This window comes from Danio rerio, chromosome 17 (assembly GCF_049306965.1).
Source record: "Danio rerio strain Tuebingen ecotype United States chromosome 17, GRCz12tu, whole genome shotgun sequence".
Taxonomy (NCBI): Eukaryota; Metazoa; Chordata; class Actinopteri; order Cypriniformes; family Danionidae; genus Danio; species Danio rerio.
The window spans coordinates 27,432,457-27,449,378 of record NC_133192.1 but is presented as its reverse complement, the minus strand read 5'-3'; the positions used below and the strand labels follow the sequence as shown (position 1 = coordinate 27,449,378).

The following is a 16,922-nucleotide window of genomic DNA, read 5'->3' as shown; positions in this document are numbered from 1 at the left end:
GCAAACCACAAAGTAGGCTGTCAATAAACCTGCCTGGAAACACACACACAGACCTGCTGAGTGTCAATAACTCTGCATAGTTTATGGAGCTCTGCTTGCGCTTCTTGTCTGCGTGTCAATTTTTAGGAGCCGATCAGCCCTGCCATTCACTGAGTGTTGAGGGGGAGCTGAAACGGACATAAAGCCTGATTAGGAATCATAAAATATGAATCAGCACTCGTAATGTGTGAAAACACCCATTTTGATATCAAGTAGTTTCCGAATTACAGAAAATTATAAGGACCATTGTAGGGTAAATTGACCTGGGGCTGCGAAATTAATTGTTACGAAGAACGTGAATTCATTTATGCTATCAAACACACAGGCCTGATTTCCAGTATAAAGAGTAATCAGCCCATTATGTGGATAACAAAGAGATTAATTAAGAAAGAACCCTTCAGACTTCACTTAATGTGTGCGCACATTTGTGTGTGTGTGTGTGTGTGTGTGTGTGTGTGTGTGTGTGTGTGTGTGTGTGTGTGTGTGTGTGTGTGTGTGCGCACGCACACGCTTTTCCCTATGCTCCATCAGTAGCATAAAAACTCTTAGTTTGCTAATCATTCTTAGTCAAACTTGTCCTTCTGAACTGTTTGTCATTTTAATGACAAAAGAAAATTAAATGAAGACAAAACATCCCTCGGGATCCCCAAACACTGGGTTTATGAAATTCTCTGAAAGAACATAATAGAAAACAACTGCAAGACGCACATGGACATCATCGGCTGAAGTAACTCAAAAGATTTTAGCAGTAATGAAAAAAACTCAAGTAAGCATCTAAATCAAAACCATTGAATAATGATTAAGTGTCGAAGACAATAAAGAGTTTTATATACAAAATACAGCCACAAAATACTATTAAAAGTAATATTAATTCTTTATATTGGCTTAAACCATAAGAGTTTACTCATTTGTCCTCAAGAGCTTTTAATTATTTATAAACAATTCTTGTTCTTTGCTATATTCTAATAGTTGCAGGTCGACCTTCCTGCAAAGTTCGGCTCCAACCCTGATCAAACACACCGGAACCAATTAATTAGGACCTGAACAGCACTTGATAATTACCGGCAGGTGTGTTTGATTAGGGTTGCAACTGAAATCTGCAGGAAGGTCGATCTCCAGGAACAGAGTTGGTCACGCCTGGTTAGGAGTATTCATGGATAAGAAATTATATTACTAAATTTAAGAGGGATTAACTGTATTTGTGTATAACTATACAATGAAGACTGTAAAGTGTTGTTTTACTTTTGATTATAAAATTTGTGTATATAAATATTGCTGATCTTTCAGAAAATCATAAAGCACTGTGTGAAAATTTTATTTGTACAGTATCGCTGCTCTACTGTGTTTATAAATGTTTGTGATTGGTTTATTGTTCTATATTTTATGTAGAAGCACTCCCTTACAAATTAATTACAAGGCATATAGAATTATGATTTCTTTCTGAGCAGCCCTACTCATATCATCTGATACCTATCATTGAAAAATAAAGTATTGCAATCTCCTTTTTTCCAAATATCATGCAGCCCAAACTAGAATCATTAGACACTTACATATGCTTTTGATTCATATTAATATAGTCTAAATGTAATGCCCACACACAAATAGGACATCATTTAATCAAACAGAAATTCATAAATACTGTTTTGTTTTCTTGTTGCTTCGCTTTCTTTTAGTTGTGTTCTGTCACACTGATAAATGTTATCTTCTGCAGAGCTCCATCACAACCTAGTTTGTCAAAGCAAACTGATCACAACTAACTTTAGTTTAGCTATACATCAAAACGGTTAGTTTTTCAACTTATTTATGTAAAGCTGTTCTGCAACTCTCTACTAGCGGGGCTTCCAGCTAACTCTATCAAGCCTCTTCAGCTGCTCTAGAATGCAGCAGCACAAGTAGTCTTTAATGAACCTAAAAGACCACATGTCACTCCACTGCTCATCCGTTTGCACTGGCTGCCAGTTGCTGCTCGCATCAAATTTAAAGCTCTGATGTTTGCCTACAAAGCGACTTCTGGCTTTGCTCCTCCTTATCTGGTCTCACTTCTGCAGATCTATATGCCCTCCAGAAACTTGCATTCTGTGAATGAACGTCGCCTCGTGGTTCCATCCCAAAGAGGGAAGAAATCACTTTCCCGAACGCTCACGCTCAATCTGCCCAGTTGGTGGAATGAGCTCCCTAACTGCATCAGAACGGCAGAGTCACTCGCTGTTTTCAAGAAACAACTAAAAACTCAACTCTTTAGTCTCTACTTCACTTTCTAATCTGCAATTGCCTCTCTGGATATACCACTAACTGTACTCCAAAAAAAAAATAAAATAAACTTGTCTTTAGCACTTATTCATTGTTGCTCTTATGGTTGTGTTAATTGCTTCCTCATTTGTAAGTCGCTTTGGATAAAAGCGTCTGCTAAATGACTAAATGTAAATGTAAACAATCTATATTAAGTGCGACAGGAAAGTCACTGGAATACAAACAGTAGTTCACACAAAATGAAAATGTTGTTATTAAATCACAGATTCCAATTCGTTCCTCGTTCCAATCCAATTAGAAAATGATCAAAGGTCTCAGGGTACATAAGGGTAATAAATAACAAAATTACAATTTTTGGTTGAACTAACCCTTTAACATTTACCTATTGATGTGGAAAATGAATAATAAAATTAAAAGTAATTTCAGCTACTTATTACATAGTATTTGCCAACATGTATTTTTTATTTATTTATTTATTTTTTGTATTCAGCACAAACTGTTACAATAATATGTGGGAAATATTGATGCATTTGCTTGCGTTTTTAAGGGGAAAAATATATGCGTGATTAGAAATAAAAATGTAGTTGAAATCAGGTCCAGAAAGCCTTTTGAGTAACCAGTCTTATAGGCTATAATATTTATTTCACAATTATGAAAAAATTATTCTGTTCTCTCAATTAAAGAAAACATTACAATGATTTACATTTTGCAAAGTCTGTTTTGGGTCAGTGAGAGTGACAATGGTCATGAATAACTCACACCTGGAGAGACAAGACACTCCCCCACTGGCTAATGTTCACCCATCAAAGGTTTTGTAAAGCAATGTCCAGCTGCAAAAACTAGCCCAAACTAAATGTTTGTTGTATTACTTGTTAGCTGGCAGCATTCGCCAACTTTTCAACAATCTCATCTTTTTTTTTTCAAATTTTCTTTCCTCTTGAGTGGAAAAAAGGGCAAACAACACATAATTATGCTGACAATTTAAATTAGGGAATACTATTCACCAGAAACATTGTGCAAATAAAAAACATTAATTCCTTATTCTGCTTGACTATTACTGTCAACAAGCAGTAATTAGGAGTTAATTAGCAGGGAAAACTCAGTTATTTGTAAATATGTGTTCTCTAATCTAAAGTCTTGTCATTAAAACATTCTATTACACTTAATGTTTCTATTAAAAGTTAAGAAACCATTATTTTTGTTAACTGTGATATGTTTTGCTTTGGTTTTATTTCATTTGTTTATTATCCTATACTGACAATAGCAAGAGAATAAAGAAAGATCTCTATCCTAGAACATGTCCAGATAAATGTATTTTTTAGGTTTCACATAAAAAGTACAGTGCTTTGTAAAAGGTTGCATAAGGTAAGCACAAGTGTGTCTGATAAACAAGAAGAAATGCATTAGCAGCCAAAGAGAAAACATGAGTAAGAGGCATTTACTCACCTGAAATTATCTCAGCCTGGTAGAGGATTCAAGCCCGAACCAAAAATAAAACACACACACACGGAGCATTACAGAAGAACCACAACAGCACCACAGCGTGGGAGACTGGGGAGAGAGCCAGCCGAACAAAGAAGAAAACGCAAGAGCAAAGGTGCAAGAGAGAAAAGGAGAGAGCAACAAGAACAAACAAACTCACTCATTAAGGGGCAAAAGTCTGAAAATATCAGCAGAAGCTGTTCTGTTCCTGTTCTGAAGTCTACAAACGTTTAGTGCTACCTCGAGTGGATTTCCATTTCAACTTTCAAAAAACTATTTGCTTCTTTGATAATTAAGATCACATTTACTGTAGGCGAAAAAAAGTGTCAGATCTGTCACAATTAATCTTCTTGAAAGTGACAATTCTGTCAACATATACACACCTTTTTATTTATAACTCATGCCATTCTTTATAAAAAATTTAAAAAAAGCAAAAAGCATTATCACAATATGCTCTTTTTTATGCTGCAAATGTGATGAATGCTGGCTGACATGTTTAGCTGCGGGCTGCTTCATTTATTAAAAAAAAAGGTTTCTTTACAATCTAAATAAAACTCTTCCAAGTTTTCACTTTGATTTTGATTTATTTTGAACATGTTTCCTGTCTTTTGTTACAAGTGACAGTGACACTTAATCATAACATCTCATTTGTTAACAATGATTTACAAAAACCAACAAGAAAAATACATCTCTTAATTAATACATTATTAAAAGTAGTAACTGTCCATATTATTTAATGAAGCAGAGCTAACAATGAACTAACAATGAACAGAGGTATTTTGAAAACTGCCAAAATAAGTATAAATGACTTAAAGTATGTTCTGCTCACTGCTAGTTAATTTCATTTTTTTTTTTTGTTGTTGTTGTTGTTGTTTTTTTATGTTTTTTGTTTTTTATTTAGACACTGGGCAGTTAAACACATTGGTTATTGAACAGTCTTACATGTGCAAGTACTTAAAAATAAACAAAAGAGCTAAAATAGTTTCAGTCAGGTCTTAACTGTATTACTGTTCCTTATCACTATTCTGCATGTTTAGCATTTCAGTTATTTCTTAGCCTACAACTGTCAAAACTAAAGGATTTGGATAAGAGACTTCACACAGGAGACTTTTGGGGACAAAAACCTAATATCTTGAAATACAAAATCTAAGCAGTGTATTTAGGTTTGGTAGCCATAGTATAAACAGAATAACTAACTCTAAACTGTTGAATTATTAGAAAATAATGCACACCTCTGGGGTTATGACTTCTTCATTTCACATCTGCATCTCTGGTGTGCATTGCTTTCTTAATAATTCAATGGACCATCATTAATTATTCATTACTTAGTGCATAAATGTATGTTAACAAATGGGTCCATTTTGTCATTGATTCATTCATTTTCCTTCGGCTTAGTCTCTGAATTTTAGAGGTTGCCACAGCGGAATGAACCACCAACATATTCGGCACATGTTTTACGCAGCAGATGCTCTTTCATCAGCAACTCAGTACTGGGAAACACCCATAAACTCTTTCATTCACACACACACACACTCATACACTACAGAAAATTAACTTTATTCAATACATATATAGCACATGTCTTCGGAAAACCGAAGCACCTGCAGAAATCCACACGAACACAGGGAGAACATGCAAACCCCACACAGGAATGCTAACTTGCCCAGCCGAAACTAGAATCAGCGACCTTCTTGCTGTGAGGCGACAGTGCTAAGCACTGAGCCATCGTGCCCCTCCCACCATTTTGTCAATGTTACATTACTACTACTGTATAATGGCTATTTTAAAAGAGCACATCAACAGTACCAAAAATTATATGTAATTATATGAAATTCTTAATTATCTCTCAATATTCCACAAATGCCCAATTTGAAACTTTAACACTAAACTAACATATCTTACACAGTTTAAATGCAGGTAGCAAAAAATCTGGCACAGTTTTGGCATAAATCTGGCACAGCGGGCATTTATCCGGCACTGGCATACAGCATAAAAAATGCAGGGTTCCACACAATTCATTCATGCTGTCCCAACATAAATGAAGTTAACAACACTTTTAACAAATTTATGTGGATTAAACACAAAAAAAAAAAAAAAAAGTTGTGCCAATGAAATCTCAAGAACTGTGTTGTTTCAGCTCATTTAAAGTATTTTGAACAAGTTAAAAAATAAAAAATAAATTATGGAGAGTAGCACACCTGAAGCTCAACGATTCATGGGTTTATCAATTTCATTGCAGTCATGACACGCAACAAGTCTAGCTATTCAACAAGTCTAACACGTTCCGGTCTAGCTATGGTTTATTAACTTGGCTGAGACTTGGCCCAGATATGGTTCTTGTTTGGCCCTTGTCTGGAAGCCAGACTTGGCCCAGTCATGTACGGTAATTCACGGCAGCATGTGAGCCAAGCAAAACCTGATTGTGTGGGCCAGAGTTGGTCCAGAGATATTTTGCTATGTGGGAAAACAGCACTGAGCTTTAAATAATAATCTACATACAGTTGAAGTCAGAATTATTAGCCCCCCTGTTAATTTTTTCCCCAATTTCTGTTTAACACAGACAATATTTTTTCAACACATTTCTAAACATGATAGTTTTAATAACTCATCTCTAATAACTCTAATAAATTTATTTTATCTTTGCCATGATGACAGTAAATAATATTTTACTAGAATTTTTCCAAGACACTTCTATACAGCTTAAAGCGACATTTAAAGGCTCAACTGGGTTATTTAGGTTAGCTAGGCAGATTGGGGTAATTAGACAAATTATTGTATGAGGATGGTTTGTTCTGTAGAAAATCTGGAAAAAAAATTGCTTAAAGGGCCTAACAATTTTGACCTTAAAATGGTTTTTACTAAATTAAAAGATGATTTTATTCTAGACAAAGTAAAACAAATAAGACTTTCTCCAGAAGAAAAAACATTATCAGACATACTTATTTATACATAGAAAATGTCCTTGCATTGTTAAACATAATTTGGGAAATATTAGGAAAAACTAAAAGGGGGGCTAATAATTCTGATGAAATTTGAAATTTGAAAATGCTGATGCTTTTGAAATATTTAGCAAATTAAATATATGGACTTATGAGTGACTTTAAAGGGCCATGACACCCCCCACTTTCGGTTAAAGTCTACTTCAGAATTTTTTCAAAAGATGCATGATTAATGGGCGTGGAGCTCCGCGAGCATCGGGCAGGAGTGGGCGTAGCCAGCAGGGGAGAACGTGAGCGAACAACTGTTGTTGTCAGTTAGCTCACAAAATGAGACAAACCGTGAGGAGACACATGAGTTTATAGTTTACAAAGTTAAAATGCAAAGAAATGAACAGTGATTTAATGCCCTGCTACATTTGTTATTCGTAATTTCCTATACACATAACCACAATTTATATCATTATAAAGATAAGTGTGTTCATGTAAACCCTATAAATGAGGACTTCTCACTCAATCCCTGTATCCAGCACACTCAGTGCAGCAGGTCTCCTGACCTGTCTATTTTAACCGTTAGCCCTGCTGGTAATCTGGAGGATTTAGGCAAACACAGCAGCACAGTGATGTGTCTGAATGTGAACAAACTCCTGATGAAAGACAGCGTTCGCCATACTCTAATTCTCGTGCTGCTCTCCCGACAAAAATGCTAGCAACACACACACAGCTTTGCTGTATGATCGGCCCTAACAAGATCGTGGAGGAAAACATGCAACAAACCGCGTGGATCATGGAAACAAACGCATATGAGCCTTCATGAACAGCTAAATACTGTGGGTCTGTGTCTCACAGCTCGGGCTTGACTCTGGCAGGTCTGGCAGGTCTCATGAATAATTAAGCAGCCGGCTCTTCTCATAGGATAAGAAAACTCCGCTATGAATAATAATGAGAAACCGACGGGTCATCATTGCACTTGTAGTTCTGCGATACGTCGCCGATTTTGATCCCGCCCCAAAAATAATTTTAAACCCGGAAGCTGAAATTAGCTGACAAAAGCTCAAAATTATCCAGTTTTCCCCACAATTAAAGCTGACAGGTGCTAACATTGTCTTAACTGATGCTCAACACACACAAATCTGTTAATATAAAAAAAAAAGTTCTCCAGGGTGTCCTGAACCTTTAAATATTATGGTGTAAAATGCGTTTTGATTGGAATGCAATAGACAATGCAATAGACCAACAGCCAATGACTGAGCAAGATAGAATAAATATAACATTTCTGGAGGAGGAACAGCCTTCAAAACCAAATATCTCCTTCATATTCTACTATTTTTTTTCTTGGCAAATCTGTGCACAGACAACCTAAATTGCAGACTTGTAGATCATGCTTTTACTTCATATCATGCTCAAAATCCTCTCATATTTGATCTTACGTCATCTCCATTATGTTGCATGTATGTTTTGTTGTCAGAGAGATGTCAGAGATTGATTTTACCCTAGTGAAATACTGTGTGACGTTTGACCCAGAGTCACCGTTTATGCATAGTAAAAATAACCACACTTTGATGACTTTAAAGAAATACCATTTCAGCTCATGCAGCATGAAATGCATGAAAGTCAAGGCTGTTCATGCTTGGAGTCGTCAGCATTCTGGCAGGAAGCAAACACACAGCTTTATTCTGAGCCAAACAGTATCTTTCATAACCAAACAAACCAAAATGTTCCCCAACTTCACCAACAGATTTTGAAAAGGCGTGCAAAAGCAACAGGCCCTTGTAGTCTGTGATGCAACTCATCTGAAATGATACCCGCAACAAGCACTTTGAGTCTAATCATTGGCAGCGTGTAATGGAAATTAATTTTTAGATGAACATGTGTAGTGAAAACTTGCTTACTCCTCATCTTTAGATGTGTGAAAAGTCACTTGTGTTCACAGTGTACTTTTGTTTATACAGCCTTACATTCCCGTATGTGACCACGTGGTCCTTATCTTTCCAATTAGCTTTAAGATGAACATTTGTTAGGGGTAAGGGGCATGGGCTGTGTGATATATGACAGGGAAGCAGCAGGATGGTTTTCACACCTGTCGTGGTATGTGTGGTTTGGGTTGAACTGGAGTTGACCTCGTAAGCAGCACAACCCAGATAAAAGGATGAGCACACTTTGCTTCATTGTCTCACTCTGCAGAAACTGTTGTTGCTGTATGACTGTGACCTTCTTTGCAAAGAATAAAAGCTTTGAAAAGACATCCCGGGTAAGACTTTGTTTCTTGACCACCGAGAGCGCCTCCTTAAAGGAAATTGCCACTACAATTTGGTGTCAGAAGTGGGATGTCTTGGAGGAACTTTTCCGGACCCTGCGGACGGTGACTGATCATCCTGGGACTTCGTGTCACAGCCCTGCCCCGCTTGGTTGAGGGTTGAGGGGCCGACCGCCGGGCTCGGAGAAGAACCCCACTGACATCTGGGAAAAAGAACTCAGTGGCATCTGAACTCTCTGGTAAGAAACAAATTCTTTGTTTATTGTTAAAAGAAAAAGAAATTTAACAAGTTTTGGGGATTTGATTAATTTAACCAAGAGTAATTGGGTTTTACTTCTATGTGGGTCATCTCCATGCTGGTAGATCTGTCTATGTGGGATAGCAGCGTGATTAATGACAAGTGAGATCTGACATCAGGCGGGGATCGAGACCTTTTCTACAAGTGAGATCTGGCATTTAGCTGAGATCAAGACCTTACACAAGTGAGATCTGGCGCCTGACTAAGATCAAGACCTTTTTAATACGTTTGGCTAGCTAACTGCGATTTACTCCCGGGAGGGGGTTGAAATCAGGGGCCAGCGATTTACTTCTAAAAGGGGGTTGAAATTGGGGGCCACGAAATTAGAGCTGCATAGCTTAACTTTTCGATTTTAGGTGAAAAGTCGAAATCTGTTGGAGACGTCCAACAGATTAATAGGTACCGACAAAGTCCAGGGGATAGATCATTGCCAGCATGGGGAAGTCCCAAAGTAAGGTGAGAAAATATGATAAACCGGTGTTTTGGAATATGGTAAAAAAAAAAATATGGAAATTTTTTTTAAAAAAGCATGCAAGATATAGGAAAACTAATAAAGTATTCTTTAATAAGTTAACTAATAAGTTTCTGAGGGAAAGGGAATGTTGAGTGTTACTAGGTTAAACAAAATGAAAGAGTTGATTGAGAAGGCAGAAGGAAAAGCAGGTTGTTTTTGTGAAAGGCATGTGTGTGTGTCGTGTGGAGACACTGTTGATTGTTGGCTCAAAAAGGCAGATAAGAGGCAAAGAGGAAAATGCTGCAGAGGCAGCTGGCATGTAGGGAAGAGAATGAAGAAGTGGCATGTAGAGAAAAGAATGAAGGAGATAAAGTGAAGGAAAAAGCAAGTGAAAATGTGAAAGTATGAATGAAAGATTAATTAGCAATACTAATCTTTTCTATACATCTGTTTCCATACATGTACCGCCGTACCATCACTATCCCGTGGCTGAGCTGCGAGCCCTGAGAACTGACCCTGACCTCAACTGCTACTATCCCAGAAGACCTCCGACCGCACCAACGAAATTCCCACCTCGAGCGAGTGGAGAACATCTGTTTGAACTGGAGAAATGGACATTTAACGGACATTCTGCTGTGTGCTCAACATGCTGAAGACAAGCTGACAGTGAAGCAAGAGCAAGACAAGAAGAAAGCAGAAAACGAGCTGTACATGGCTCTGGTACAAGCGGCCAACCAAAGATCCAACCAAGACCTGACAACCAAAGATATTGCAAGTTCAAAGGCGACAAAGGTGTCAAGGGTGAGAAAGATACCAGAAGATGGAGAAACTGGAATGTGACGGATGGCGATGAAATCTGCAGAGCCTGTGGTGTACATGACGAGAAACTGTACTAAATGTCTGCGCTTGCCACCGAGATGGACTTTTGGTCAAGGATTGATCCAAAAGGCGCAAACCAACAACTGAGCTGATGTGCGGAGAGGGAAGAGCAGAACGGAGAGGGTCTGGGCAAGCAGCCAACAGCTACAGTAAAGGGAAGTGAACATATTTTTACTAACAAGTTTAAATGCAGACACATTTTTATACACACATATTCACATACACTGACATACTGGCTCTCTGCAATGAAAAAAAAAAAAGCTTGCATTTCCCACTGTAATTTTGATCACAGTAATGATGATCATTTTTCTGATGAAATGGCTTTGTTTTTTTTTTAGTGAAGCATTTTTTAAATATGCCAAAATATGCTATGTTGATTGAGAATACATTGGTTGAGTTTGTAGCTGATAGTGGAGCTAGCTGATCTTGCATACGACCATGTAACCTACAGTGTGAAATACCTTTGAAAAACAAATTTCACGAGTCTCTGTCTGCATCTGGTCATACAGTGATCGAGTGATTTACAGCTCCACTGACCTGTGAGACAGAGGGGGGTAAAATTTTCAACCATGCATTTGTTTGTTTGCCAAAATGTCTGATACCACTCATTGGAGGGGATATTTTGTGTAAATTAAACTTAGTTCTAACAGCAGACTTCTCAGGTGTGAGAGTAAAAAAAAAAAAGGAGGAATTTTGTTGTTTGCTGGTTGAATCACAGACTCATTGAAAACAATCAATGGGCTGATGTAATCTGCAAATTGGCTAAAGATTGAGTAAAACCTTTTGACATTGATATGTCTCTTGGTGAACTGCATTGCACGTCACATGTCGTAATTTACAGATGAGGAATTTGAGAAAGCTTGGTTTGAGACAAATGTGAATGAAACGTTGATTTTAGAGAAAATGTACGGAAAGGATAGTCTGTGTGCAGTTTCAGTGTCTCTGTCAGAAAAGCAGCTTTCATTCTATCTCACGTTAGCACAGGCTGTGCCTCACATATCAGTTTGCAAGGGTAAACATCAGTCTTGGGCTGATTTAGGCCTATTTGTAAAGCAGTGTGTTGAAGCCGAAGACTGACAAGATTTGCAAGCAGTAAATGCAGCTGTCAAACAAAGGGCTCCATTAGTTCCAAATCCGTACACAATTTTGTCACAAATTCCTGAAAAATCACAATTCTATTCAGTGGTTGATTTGGCAAATGCATTTTTCAGTGTGCCAATTGACAAAGACAGCCAGTTTTGGTTTGCATTCAATTTTAATGGTAAAGGCTACACTTTTACACGTCTGTGTCAGGGTTTTACAGCATCTCCAACTTTATACAATAAAGCGTTGTTAAGAAGTTTGGAACCTTTGACCCTGACAGCTGGAACTGCTTTGTTACAGTATGTTGATGACCTGTTGATATGTGCTGAGAATGAAGACACGTGTGTGAAAGACACTGTGACTCTTCTTAAGCATTTGGCTAAGGAGGGCCACAAAGTCAGTTTGACAAAATTGCAGTTTGTTAAACAAAAGGTAACATTTTTGGGGCACGTCATTACACCACACAGCAAATCAAAAAAGGGTGAATGGTATAAAAAATTTACCAAAACCATTAACGAAAAAACAAATGTTGTTTTTTTTTGGGTATTTGCTCATATTGTCGCACATTTATTGCAAATTATGCAATTTTGGAACAACCCATGAGAGCCCTAACACTAGGGAAGGGGATGAAATCCACTGACAAACTAGAGTGGACAACAGAGGCACAGCAGGCATTTGTAAACATGAAATTACAAATGGCTGAAGCCCCTGCATTGGGTTTGCCTGTACCAACAAAACCATTTGTTCAGATGGTAGATGAAAGAAGTGGGTTCATGACGTCATTACTCCTACAGGATCATGGAGGTAGACTGCGACCTGTGGCCTATATTTTTCTAGCAAACTTGACCCCGTAGCAGCAGGCCTGCCACGTTGCTTAAGAGCAGTGGCGGCTGCGGGAAAAAGCTGTTATGGCTTCAAGAGATTTGTTGGGTATTCTGATTTGATACTGATGGTGCCACATTCTGTGTCAATGATACTCCAAGAACAAAAAACATTGCATCTGTTAACAGCCCGCTGGCTGAGATATCACACTCTTGTTAGATATGCCAAATGCAAATGTTAAGTGATGCACAGGTTTGAATGTTGCTACTCTCCATCATACTGAGGAAGATTGGGAGGAGCATCATTGTTGTTTAACAGGTGTGTACACCATGACCTGACCTTTCTGACGAACCACTTGAAAATTGTAACAATGTCCTCTTTGTGGATGGTTCAGCATTTAAAGATCCACAAACAGGCCAAAATAAAGTTGGTTACGCTGTAACAACTGAATTTGATCTGTTGACCTCTGGGAAATTGCCAGGGCACTATTCGGCACAGGCCACAGAGCTCGTGGCGTTGACAGAAGCATGTAAATTAATGGCAGAAAAAGAGGCTACAATTTACACTGACTCAAGATATGCATTTGGAGTAGCTCATGATTTTGGGGCTCTGTGGAAACACAGAAAATTTCTAAAGTCTGATGGTCGACCAATACTCAATGCTCCTTTAGTGGCAGCGCTGCTGGATGCGATTTTACTACCTGACAAACTGGCCATTTGTAAATGCGCAGCGCACACTAACAATAAAGATTCTGTTTCTGCAGGTAACTCCAGAGCAGATAGAGCAGCAAAAGTCGCGGCATCACGAGACAAGGATTACTGCGAATGTTCTTTGCTATCTGCTGATGATAACAATGACGTGTGTTCTTCTTTGCAGGACATGCAGACCTTCGCGACGGGGCTGGAGAAAAAAAAAAAAAAAACAAGTGGAGACAGTCTGGCTGTGTGATGAAAGATAATGTGTGGATGTGTGCTGAGGGCAAGGCGTGTTTACCAAAACATTTTTTCCAACATTATGCGAAATTACTTCACGGTAAAGATCATGCGTCAAAAACAGCAATGGTTGCGCAAATGAATGAACTGTGGTTCACAAAGGGGTTCACTACATTTGCGGACAATTTCTGTAGACGATGTGTAATTTGCAACACACATAATGTGGCCAGAGCGATAGAAGTCCCACAATCATCTCATCCACCTCCAACAGGGCCATTTGAATATTTGATGATGGATTTCATTGAATTGTCCCCATGTAATGGGAAACGGTACTGTTTGGTGATGGTTGACATGTGGTCAAAATGGGTTGAAGTTTTTCCCAACCTCAAAACAAGATTCGGCTGCGGTAGCAAAAGCGTTACTGACTGAAATTGTACCGCGATGGGGAATACCACGAAAAATAAGTTCAGATAATGGTACTCATTTTGTTAATGAAGCAATCAAACAAGTGGGCCAATATTTGGAAATTGATTTGAGAACACATTGCAGTTACCATCCGGCTTCAGGTGGAGCTGTTGAAAGAGAAAATGGTACACTGAAGAACAAATTGGCAAAATGTTGTGAAGACACAGGGCTTACATGAGTTCAAGCTCTACCCATTGTCCTGATGTACATGAGAATGAGAAAAAGATCAAAAATGAATTTGAGCCCGTTTGAAATTCTCTTTGGTAAACCACAGCAGCTGCCCTCAACAGATGTGTGTGAGAATGACATGTTGAATTACTGTAAGATATGTCTCATGTGTTGTCCAATGTTTGTGTGCAGGTAAAGGCTGCACAGGGGAAGGCTGCTGAGAGACCACTGCACAGTCTGAGGCCTGGCAATTTCATGGTGATCAGGGACCTGAGGAGAAAGAGCTGGAGAGCAAAGCGCTGGCTGGGTCCATTTCAAGTGTTATTGATCACTGAGACGGTGGTGAAGGTCGCAGAGCGCGCAACGTGGGTGCATGATGGCCACTGCAGGAAAATTCCATCTCCTGAGGAGGATTCCACGAGGGAGTAGGAGAGAAAGAGGGGCTCTGAAACCATCTGAAGGAAAACAGCAGGATGTTATCTGAGGGAAGCAAGGTCACAGCTGGGGAGAAACAACAACAACTCAAGAGGTGTGTGTGAAACAGTAACTTCTTAATACAACACCAAGCAGCAATCAGACGGAGGAGAAGACGACCAAAAGAGAGGTGAATAAGCTGTGCTTGACCATCACATAAGGATCTGAAGATGGATGAAAAGATTCGCTAGCATCCATTCCGTGTGCAAGGAATGTGTGGTCTGAGGAGAACAACACTGGCATTGCAGCTAGTGTCACCTTAATTAACCTGATTACAGCAAAACATTTCCGACATTGTGACCCACATGAGAATGACCGTAAAAGAACCTAAGAAAGTTAGCAACCCAGAGCTAGATTGGCTGTCATTTAAGTGGGGAAACTGGATCTACTGGGCCTTTACTGTGGTGTTACCTGTATTGGGGATGGGTGTAGTGATATTATGTTGTCTGCCATGTATATTCAGATTTGTATTATGGACAGTGGACAGACTGATTACACCTACAACATCCCATCAGATGATAAGAGTGGCCGTGAATGAAGAGGGTATGAATATTGACATGGGTGAAGATTTTGATTATGACTTTGATGATAGCAGCAGCTACATAGAAATGGATAAGGAAAAACTGTAAACAACTGAGAACAATATTTTAGGTGACGGCTGTTACTTAATTGGGAAAATATTAACGAACCAGATTTTTTGAAATTTAAGATAACTATCTGCTTGCTTATATATGTTCTGTAACAAATCTCAAAAGAGTGATCATTTACATGAAAATTGAGAGAAGGGTGTAAATGTGATATATGTTTAAGAGTACAGAAACAACGTGTTCCTATGTTCATGAGTGTTATTGATGAATTGCTGTAGAGTGTTAATAATTTTTAACTAATTGAAGAAATGTTTCTAGAATTTTGTTGTGTAAACAAATCAATAATGTGAAAAAAAACAGGCAATTTCTCGGATTTGAACCTCTGAGGGGTGACTGAGGGTCCGATTTCGATCGGGAGCGCAATAACAGTGATTATTCGTTTAGCCCGGCTCCCAGGGAAGAGGGATGTTTTGAAAGATAAATCTTAATGGGGAAACTATTAAGAAGAGTGTTTAAACATCTCTAGTGTATTTGATGTGTGCAGAAACCTGTTAAATGATTTTTGTAATCAGTGTGATTTTGTATTCAATTGAAAAATGAATTTAATAGTGAGTTATCAATGAATGATAAAAAGAGAGGAATTGTAATGGAAATTAATTTTTAGATGAACATGTGTAGTGAAAACTTGCTTACTCCTCATCTTTAGATGTGTGAAAAGTCACTTGTGTTCACAGTGTACTTTTGTTTATACAGCCTTACATTCCCGTATGTGACCACGTGGTCCTTATCTTTCCAATTAGCTTTAAGATGAACATTTGTTAGGGGTAAGGGGCATGGGCTGTGTGATATATGACAGGGAAGCAGCAGGATGGTTTTCACACCTGTCGTGGTATGTGTGGTTTGGGTTGAACTGGAGTTGACCTCGTAAGCAGCACAACCCAGATAAAAGGATGAGCACACTTTGCTTCATTGTCTCACTCTGCAGAAACTGTTGTTGCTGTATGACTGTGACCTTCTTTGCAAAGAATAAAAGCTTTGAAAAGACATCCCGGGTAAGACTTTGTTTCTTGACCACCGAGAGCGCCTCCTTAAAGGAAATTGCCACTACACAGCGCTTGACTCTAGCTGATCACTTTAAACCATTGGACAGTGGGATATATATCTCCGTCCCTCAAGCAGCCATTTCAGGGAGGATTTAATGCAGTTAGCATCGACCCACTCCCGAGCGGTGCTGGTCACTTTAAAGCATGTTTTCTAAAAGTGCTTTTGTCTGGTACTGTTCACATAAACACAATGTTTTGAAACAGACAAGTGCACTTGGGTTTTTACAGAGGATTTCTCAAGCTATTGTTGAATTCCCTTTATATAGTAAGTTCTGTGTATGTCAGGGATGCGATACGTAGGCTTTTTTGTTTGATAAAAATGACACAAAAACATTTTATCCAATCAGATCACCTCTAATATCTAAACAACAAATACATAGTGATTTCATCAATGCTGACAGCATATACAATGAACACTTTTGTATGATGAACTGTAAGAAATATAAAGGGGTCTAAACACTTCGTTCATGTTGTCACAACACACTTAGAACTTATAGAATTTTAGTGGATTGAACATGAAACAATTAAGTTTTGTCAAAAAAGCTCTGAAATTGTGATGTTTCGCTTATTTTGAATAAGTAGTTTGAACAAGCAAATAAAAAAAAATACATTTTTGGGTGTGCTTGTTGTTATGTCTGATGTGTGGTGCAAGTAGTGAAACAAGTGTGAGGATCCAAATGCAGTCTGTTCAGG

At 38.4% G+C, this 16,922-nt stretch overlaps 1 protein-coding gene and 1 long non-coding RNA gene across 21 annotated transcripts in view; one reads left to right on the top strand and one right to left on the bottom strand.

The window, feature by feature from the left end:
* Positions 1 to 16,922, bottom strand: part of grid1a (glutamate receptor, ionotropic, delta 1a) — a 492,444-nt gene that overhangs the window by 352,279 nt on the left and 123,243 nt on the right. The gene's annotated exons all lie outside the window — the stretch shown is intronic.
* On the top strand, positions 8,878 to 16,172 carry LOC141378573 (uncharacterized). Its single transcript, XR_012393412.1, has 2 exons — positions 8,878 to 9,203; positions 14,258 to 16,172. It is a non-coding gene; the product is annotated as an uncharacterized lncRNA (long non-coding RNA).